At 41.3% G+C, this 9999-nt stretch overlaps 1 pseudogene; it reads left to right on the top strand.

Moving 5' to 3' along the window:
• Positions 1 to 8033: 8033 nt before the first annotated feature.
• Positions 8034 to 9412, top strand: LOC127218703 (patatin-like phospholipase domain-containing protein 4; annotated as a pseudogene).
• The last annotated feature ends 587 nt before the right edge of the window (positions 9413 to 9999 follow it).

The raw sequence follows: 9999 nt of genomic DNA, 5'->3' as shown, positions 1-9999 counted from the left end.
ATGACTGAAAGAAACATAAGACACTGCTCAAAATCCTTAATCATCAGCCTAATGCAAATCTAAACAACTCTGAGAAACCATGGGATCAAGCTCCTCTAATGGTAAGAGGATGAAGAGGAGTTTAATTTATTTTCAATAAAGAGAAAAGGATTATGGTAGAGGCGATTAACTGTATTGTTTCCATTCTAGAAATTAGCAAATTGAAGAATTGAAAACAAGAGTAAAATACTCATCATTGTACTTGAATGGCACAATGATTCTTTCAATTTCATGCTTATGTCACTATAGGCATGTTGTAGCATGAGAGACGGGTAAATATGTAGAAGTCAAATGAAAGAGCCCTGCTTTGTTTTTGTGAGAAACTCAGTGAGGCTGTAGGGTTAGTTCACCGGTGGGTATATTCCTTTTAGCCTGTGGGAGGGGCACTAGAATGTGACAAAATATGGGTTCATAAATGTTGCCTGGCAACCCTGCTTGCATTTTGTATCCTGGTAACATGGGCCAAGAACCAGATAACAGCTTCGAGAAAGTGTTATCATGGGACATTACAGTCTCCGAAGATAACTATCTCCTAAAATTTTTAAAGACAGCATTTGATTCGCCTAAACTAGTCAAAACAACACCCTTGGAAGTGTGTCTACAGCTTTTATTTGAATTTACTAAATTCAAGATGACCTAATCATCAGAGAACGTAGTCTGTGGAGAAACAGGTCAAAGTGTTTATGAATACTCTCTCTCCTAAGAAGTAAAACTATGGAGCAAAAGATAATAAGAATCCCATTTATTCATCAAAAGGTGAGGTTGCCATTGTTGAGTTCCTTCATGAATGTGATCATCCATTTGTTAGAGTAGACTTAGTGATTATTGGATTCCAGTCCAACTCTTTTGAACAACCACCCAACATTAAATATTATATCTTCTAAAAACCCTGCAAATACAATGACAGTTCAGCTTTTAAACATGTTTCTACTCTGCTCTGCGATTAAACAAGGGATGAACCTGGGAGTTTCCCACAATCATGTGGGAGACAAGAGAGAGTCAATTGTGTGGAGTATGTCAGACCATTTCATCCTGATTATGTTGTTATTTGATTATTAAAATAGGACATTAGATAATCCATGATCTGTGGACTGTGGTTACGCGATGTGGGAGGCAATTATCATAGACCATCTTAATATCAATTATGTAGTTAAAATATTTAAATTAATCACGACAGCATCGTTCATGAGCCTGGTTTGGAGCCAACTTAGGGAAGTCGATGATGTTACATAAACTCACTATGTGATTATTTAATTATATAAAGCAATGATTATATCGTCCATGACACCTGGAATCTGGTGCCACAGATAAACTAATTACATAATTAATGATTTTAAATTGACAATCTGTGTTATACACCAAGTTTGGTGCCACCTTGTTTGACTCAAGTGTGACAGACGACCTAACTATCTGGTTATTTCATTATTCAAAACTGTATTTTTCTACTCTAGGAAGAGTGGAGTCTGGATCCACCTAGTTTGTGTTAAATTGTATCTTGTGAATTCTTTCTTTCTTTCTTTCTTACTTTCTTTCATTCTTTCTTTAAATCAATGTTGATATCATTTTGTTATCTCTCTAGGGGTGAATTATGAGAAACTATCTCTGTATTCATTCATTTTTGGTTGAAATCTATGATTAAGAACTCAATGTCTCTTCAGTATTGAGCAATCATTTAGGATCCATGCATAAAACACAATCCACTTATTTAATGTTTATTCATTTAATTATGAAAATCTGTCATTATGTATTCAGTGATCACTGAAGTTTTGAGCCTCCTTAGGGGAGACCGTTGTACCAGACCATCATGTCACCTAATACTACACTTACTTATTTAACTGTTCAACTAGGAATTAAGTAATAATTCATCATTTAATTTACATATTTAAAATACAGGTAATGTTATGGACCATAAGTCCTGTTTGGAGTCAGATTTTTGGAGTTGGTGATGTAATATCATCTCATTTCTTCATCATTTAGCTATGTAAATAGATCTTTACATCATCGATTGGTTCAGCACTTTGGTGCCATCTCGACAGTGTTAATATAAAAGTCCCAGTAATTAATTATCAATTTAATTTTTTAAAAACATCATTATTACTGGAAGAGATCAGTCTGACTACTCCATGTGGGATTTAAGTATGAACCACCTTGTCATTTTTCAATCATTTTTCATTGTATATTAGTTATTTAAATCAATGAAGATGTTCTTCTTTTCAGGAATCGGGCCATTATATCGTCCATGACACCTGGAAACTTGTGCCACAGATCATCTAATTACATTATAAATGAATTTAAATTGACAACCTGTGTTAATCCCCAAAATAATGTAAATATTTGTATAGTTATTTAAACAACAATCCTCCAGTCCATGAAGAGACCTGTAAAGCTCCCTCTTGTGGAGATAATGTGCAATATCATCACATTGTATGATTCATTGACTCAATTGATGATGATGACATCCTTCAATGCTGGAGTCTGGCCATGCTTCCCTGCCAGTAGAATGCTATATCCCCTATTTAGTGTGACAGTTATCTATTAGTGACTTATTTAATTCTTTAAATTAGGTAAACTACAGACAGTGCCATCACTGATTACGGTTAGGGTGCAAAAATCTGTCAGGGCCAATGTTAGGAAAGTTGTACACATGGGCAGAACATTTTCTGAATGATCTATGCATCTTCCAGAGTACGAGGGATGCTGGGTGATTGAGTCCTGAAGGTTGAACGATGCCCTCTGAGAAGTACAAGGACTTCACCAAGGCCGGCACGGTGGTCTGTCTGTTGACTACCTGTTCTTCCTCCACATCTTCACATCAGTTGTGGTCTACCATGAGAAGTAGGAGTGGCACTAGGAGGTCCGCACCATCACCGAGACCTGGCAAAAGGATGACGACTCAGAACACGGTAGAACATCTCTCTCTCAGCAATGCTATTGATGCCCCTGCAGCAGCCATCTTGTCAGCTGTTATCAACATTATGGCTAGTAGTGCTATGCCAGGATTGGGCCCACTATCTCACGTCCTGTTGCACCACAACAGATTCAGGCGCTTGTGATGAGGTCAGGCCTACAGAATTCATCAGGAAAGACAGTATGAGTATCTGACGATTAACTGATGGCATGTTAAAAATGCGTGATGACAGTATACAGTTTCATACCTGGCAATTCAGCCCAGGAATTGATGATACAAAAAAATGTCATCGGCTTACATATTTAAAGGTGTTAATATTAAATTCTTTCATTATATAATCTATGATCCCTGAAGTTTGGCGCCACCTTGTGTGACTCAAGTGTGACAGACCATCTAACAATCTGATTATTTCATTATTCATTATTCAAATCTGTCTTTTTGTACTCCAGGGAGAGTGGAGTCTGTATCCACCTTGTTGGTGTTAAATTGTATCTTGTGAATTCTTTCTTTCTTATTTTCATTCTTTCTTTCTTCCTTTCTTTATTTAAATCAATGTTGATATCATTTTCTTATCTCTCTAGGTGTGAATTATGAGAAACTATCTCTTTATTCATTCATTTTTTGTTCAAATCTATGACTAAGAACTCAATGTCTCTGAGATTAAATAAGGGATGAACCTGGGAGTTTCCCACAATCATGTTAATGTCAATTATGCAGTTAAAATATTTAAATTAATCACGACAGCATCCTTCTTGAGCCTGGGTTGGAGCCACCTTAGGGAAGTGGATGATGTTACATGAACTCATTACTTGAATATATCATCCATGACACCTGGAATCTGGTGCCACAGATCATCTAATTACATAATTAATGTATTTAAATTGACAATCTGTGTTAATCCCCAAGATAATGTAAATATTTGTATAGTAATGTAAACCACAATCCACCATTCCATGAAGAGGCCTGTAAAGCTCCCTCTTGTGTAGTTAATGTGTAATATCATCACATTTTAGGATTCATTTTTTCAATTGATGATGATGACATCCTTCATGCCTGGATTCTGACCATGCTTACCTGCCAGTAAAATGCTACATCACCTATTTATTGTGACAGTTAGGTATTACTGACTTATTAAATTCATTAAGTTATGTAAACAACTGACAATGACATCACCCTTTACGGTTAGGGTGCAAATATCTGTCAGGGACAAGGTTAGGAAAGATGTAGACATGGGCAGAGCATTTTCTGAATGATCTATGCATCTCCCAGAGTACGAGGGATGCTGGATGATTGAGTCCAGAAGGCTGCACGGTGCCAAACGAGAAGTACAAGGACTTCACCAAGGCCGACACGGTGGTCTGAGTTTTGACTACATGCTCTTCCTCCACATCTTCACATCGGTTGTGTTCTACCATGAGAAGAAGTAGTGGCACTAGCAGGTTGCCACCATCACTGACCTGGTAAAAGGATGACGACTCAGAACAGGGAAGAACATCTCTCTATCAGCTATGCTGGTGATACCCCTGCTGCAGCCATCTTTCAGCTGCTATCAACATTGTGGCTACTACTGCTACTCCAGGATTGGGCCCATTATCTCACGTCCTGCCGCACCACAACAGAGATTCAGGTGCTTGTGATGATGTCAGGCCAACAGAATTCATCAGGCAAGACACTATGATTATCTGGCGATTAACTGATGGCATGTTAAAAATGCGTGATGACAGCATACAGTTTCATACCTGGCAAGTCTGCACAGGAATTGATGATACAAAAAAAGGTCAACGGCTTACTTATTTAAAGATGTAATTTTTAAATTCTTTCATTATATAATCTGTGATCCCTGAAGTTGGCGCCACCTTGTGTCACACTCAAGTGTGACAGACGATCTAACTATCTGATTATTTCATTATTCAAATCTGTCTTTTTCTACTCCAGGAAGAGTGGAGTCTGGGATCCACCTTGTTGGTGTTAAATTATATCTTGTGAATTCTTTCTTTCTTTCTTCCTTCCTTCCTTCCTTTCTTAATTCCTTCCTTTATTTAAATCTATGTTGATATCATTTTGTTATCTCTCTAGGGGTGAATTATGAGAAAGCATCTCTTTATTCATTCATATTTTGTTCAAATCTATGATTAAGAACTCAATGTCTCTTCAGTATTGAGCAGTCATTTAGGCTTCACACATAAAACACCATCCACTTGTTTAATGTTTATTCATTTAATTATGAAATTCTATCATTATGTATTCAGTGATCACTGGAGTTTTGAGCCTCCTTAGGGGAGACCGTTGTACCAAACAGTCACGTCATCTAATACTACACTTAATTCTTTAACTGTTAAACTAGGAAATTAATTAATAATTCATCATTTAATTTACATATTTAAAATACAGGTAATGTTATGGACCATTAGTCCCTTTTGGAGTCAGATTTTGGTAGTTGATGAGGTAATGTCATCTCATTACTTCACCATTTAGCTATGTAAATAGATGGTTACATCAGCGATAGTTTTAGGACTTTGGTGACATCTCATTAATGTTAATATAAAAGGCCCACTAATTATCAATATAATTTTTCAAATTGCTCATTATTCCAGGAAGAGAACAGTCTGACTACTCCATGAGAGATTTAAGTATGCACCACCATGATATTATTCAATCATTTTTCATTATATATTCATTATTTAAATTGATGAAGGTGTTGTTTTTCTTGACTGGAGTCGGACCATTCCTCCATGGGAGTTAATCACGTGGCATTATTTAATTATCTAAGTACTACTTCCTTGGCAATCACTGGAGTTGGGTTCCATCTTATGAAAGTTAAGTATGGACGACTATCCAATTATTAACTCATTTGATTGCGTAAGTAATGATGGTGTCATCCGTCATTTGGCTTCTGTGTGACTGACAAAGCAGGAGATCGGTACCAGAAGCAGTGCCCAGAGAATGAGGGGCACTGACTTATACGGGGATTACTGATTACATAACAGTAGATTTTTAATAATTGAATGATTACACGATTTTAAAAAAACTGTACTGTTTTGCATCATCGGTTTCTGAGAGGTCTCAAGAGAACTGACCCATGAAGGACACAGTGACCACCGATTTTAAAAATGGAATAACTGTATAATCTCCTGATCAGGGAATCTCATCTAATGACCACTGTCGGTCTGATAACATGACACACCACCAACAATAAATCACTCTAAATAACCATTTTAGAAAGCGGGGTACAGGACTTAATAGAATACAGTCAATTGTGGAATCCAAAATGACTGAAAGAAACATAAGACACTGCTCAAAATCCTTAATCATCAGCCTAATGCAAATCTAAACAATGCCTAGAAACCAAGGGATCAAGTACCTCTAAAGGTAAGAGAATGAAGAGGAGTTTATTTTATTTTCAATAAAGAGAAAAGGATTATGGTAGAGGCGATTAATTCTGTTGTTTCCATTCTAGAAATTAGAAAATTGAAGCATAGAAAACAGGTTTAAAATACTCATCATTGTACTTGAATTGCACAATGATTCTTTCGTTTTCGTGCTTATGTCACTATAGGCATGTTGTAGCTTGAAAGACTGGTAAATATGTAGAAGTCAAAAGACAGAGCCCTGCTTTGTTTTTGTGAGAAACTCAGTGAGGATGTAAGGTTAGTTCATGGGTGGGTATACTCCTTTTAGCATGCGGGAGAGGCACTAGACTGTGACAGAATGTTGGTTCATAAATGTTGCCTGGCAACCCTCCTTGCATTCTGTATCCTGGTAACATGGGCCAAGGACCAGAGAGCAGCTTCGAGAAAGTGTTATTATGGGACATTACAGTCTCCCAAGATAACTATCTCCTAAATCTTTTCATGACAGCATGTGATTCGCTTAAACAAATCATAGCCACACCTCTGGAAGTGTGCCTACAGCTTTTACTGGTTACCAAATTCAAGATTACCTAATCATCAGAGAACATAGTCTGTGGAGAAACAATACAAAGTCTTCAGTTTATGAATACTCTCTCTCCTAAGAAGTGAAAGTATGGAACAAAAGATAATAAGACTCGCAATTATTCGTCAAAAGGTGAGTTTGCCATTGTTGATTTCCTTCAGGAAGGTGATAATCCATTTGTTAGAGTAGACTTAGGGATTGTTGTATTTCAGTCCATCTCTTTTGAGGCAGCCGTTCTACATTAAATATGTGATATCTTCTAAAAACGCTGCATTCACAATGACAGTTCAGCAAGTCTGCCCAGGTATTGATGATACAAAAAAAGGTCAACTGCTTACATATTTAAAGATGTAATTATTAAAATCTTTCATTATTTAATCTGTGATCCCTGAAGTTTGGCGCCATCTTGTGTGATTCAAGTGAAAGGGATGATCTAACTATCTGATTATTTCATTATTCAAATCTGTCTTTTTCTACTCCAGTATGAGTAGAGTCTGCATCCACCATGCTGGTGTTAAACTGTGTCTTGTGATTTCATTATTTATTTATTCATTGATATCAATGTTGATATCATTTTGTTATCTCTCTAGGGATGAATTATGAGAAATTATCTCTTTATTCATTCATTTTATTCCTCAAATCTGTGAGAAAGAATGCAATGACGCCATTGCTGCAGACTTGGAATGAGTAGGCGCTGCCTTGACCGCCTGGTCCGGCCCTGCAGTGCATGGAGGCAGTAATCGTCCCTGGCAGTGGCCTTGGGAACAGAGGCTTCATAAAGTGAAGCCGCCATCTAGGTAGGACACTGAAGGGCGCCGTGCACCAGTGAGGACACAGTGACCACTGTAGGCGTAGCAAAGGATGCTGGGAATCATAGTCCCCTTCCACCCTGAGATGGGCGGGTCTCCGTGACTGCTGGGAAAATTCCACAGTGTGGGAAGCTGAGGGGAAGTCGCCAGACAGTGATGTCACAGGGAACAAGGTCCAGCATGCAGCCTCCTTGGAAACGTAGTCCAGGAGGGCAGCAGTGAAGACAGAGACGCCATTTCTGTCATTCTTTTTGTGAAGGGGCGTGGCTTCCTTTCCTCACGTGACCCCATCCTTCCCCCAGAAACTCTGCCCACACGTCCCATAGGCTCTGCCCCACCCCCGGATGGCCCCGCCCTTCCACCTGTCTTTCAGGGCCTGTGGATTCCTGGGCATTTACCACCTGGGCGTGGCTGCCGGGCTGTAGGCACATGGGGCGGGGCTGCTGGGTGATGTCAGGGGCTATGCAGGGGCGTCGGGCGGGGCCCTGGTGGCAGCAGTGCTGCTGACTTCCCCTGAGCAGCTGGAGGTGAGTGTGGGCAGGGCACATGTGACATGTGACATGTTGCATGTCAGGGGTCACGTGTGTGCTTCCCACCCTTCCCACAGGCCTGCACAGGCTTTTGCACACATCCTGGCCGAGGATACCAGGCAGCAACCACTGGGCGTGGCCACACCCAGCTTCTACTTCATGGAGCAGCTGAGGTGCATGGGGGGGTTAAGGGGATGTTGTGGGGCACACATCACATGGTACATGTAACATGTCATAGGTCACGCATGTGGATCCCATTTCAGGGGTCACAGGTCACATGTGTCCCCCCTCACCTGCACCATCAGGGACGGCCTAGACCGGATCCTCCCAGCCCATGCTCATGTCCTGGTGCAGGGCCAGCTCTATGTGTCCTTGACTGTGGTGAACAAATTCCAGAACCGACTTGTGTTCCAGTTCCCGACCCGTGAGGACGTCGTACAGGTGAGGGGGCAGGGCCGCAAGTGTAAGAATGTGTCATGTTCTGTGTTTCCTACATGTATATTTCATCTGTGTTTGCACATGTGTGTCGCATGTTTGCACATACGTGTATTGTTTATGCTCATGTGTGTCCCACGTTTCCCCTCATGCGTGTCCTATGTTTCCCCTCATGTGCAGGTCCTTCTCGCCAGCTGCTTTGTCCCCATTTACTCAGGGCTGAAGCCCGTGGAGTTCCAGGGTCAGGTGGGCAGGGCGGTGTGGGTGGGTGTGGTCACACGTTTCTCTGACAGGTGACCCCGAACACGCGTGTATATTGTGGCCATTCCTCTCATGTCTCCCGGCCCCCCCATCTCCCCAGGCCTGGGCAGATCACGCAGCCTCCCCCTGCCCCCTGGAGGTTGCACCCTCACCGTATCCCCATTCTGTGGATGCCATGACATCTCGCCCCACGACCCTGGCCAAGGTCTTGGCTCGAGCGTGCACGTGACTGGACAGGACGTGCAGGTGAGCCATGTGGGGCTTCCGTGGCCACTCCTGTCACAGCATGCTTGCACCAAACTCACTTCCAGCCCAGCCCACACACACTCCTGGCTCCACCCACACTCATTTGCGGCCCCGCCTAGATCTCCACTGCCAATGTTGCCCGCCTGGCCCGAGCGCTCTTCCCGCTGTCCTGTGCAAGCCTGGAGTCCCTGTACCATGATGGTTTCTGCGACACCATGAGCTTCCTGCGCCGCAAGGGCTGCTTCTGGTGAACAGGTGTGTGTGCACACATGTATGTAGCTGAATAAATGAAGTCCCTGTGATTTACATGCTTGTCGTTTGTTTTACACGCATGTCGTGCCTGTGGCTTCTGTGATCCTAATGCGCCACCTCCACAACACTTACGTATGTCGCGTGTACACATGATATCCCGGCTGGTGCCGCCTCCATTACATGCAGTTCACATATGGAGTCATGGTGTTTCCATGTGAGCCAGTGCAGTGCGCATTGGAACCTGTGTACATGGCATGTGAGCGCGTATAGTTGACATGTGAGCCTCTCGATATGTGAGTTTGTGCAGTTGACTTATGAGGTCATGTTTTTGCCTTGTAGGTCCATGTAGTTAACATGTGAGCCCGTATAGTTAGCATGTGAGCCTGTGTATTTGACATGTGATCCCTTGTAGTTAATATGTGAGCCCATGTGCACAACATGGTATTCATGTACTTACCATACATGGTCATGTACTTACATTATGGCTTCATGTACTTACTGTGAGATCCCATGTAGCTAGCATGTGTAACTAGGTAGTTTGCATTGGTGTCACATACTTAGCATGTAAGTAGCACGCGAAGTCATG

The sequence above is a fragment of the Phodopus roborovskii genome, unplaced genomic scaffold, assembly GCF_943737965.1.
Source record: "Phodopus roborovskii unplaced genomic scaffold, PHOROB, whole genome shotgun sequence".
In the NCBI taxonomy this organism is placed as follows: Eukaryota; Metazoa; Chordata; class Mammalia; order Rodentia; family Cricetidae; genus Phodopus; species Phodopus roborovskii.
The sequence above is the reverse complement of the archived record's forward strand: the minus strand, read 5'-3'. Positions and strand labels throughout refer to the sequence as shown.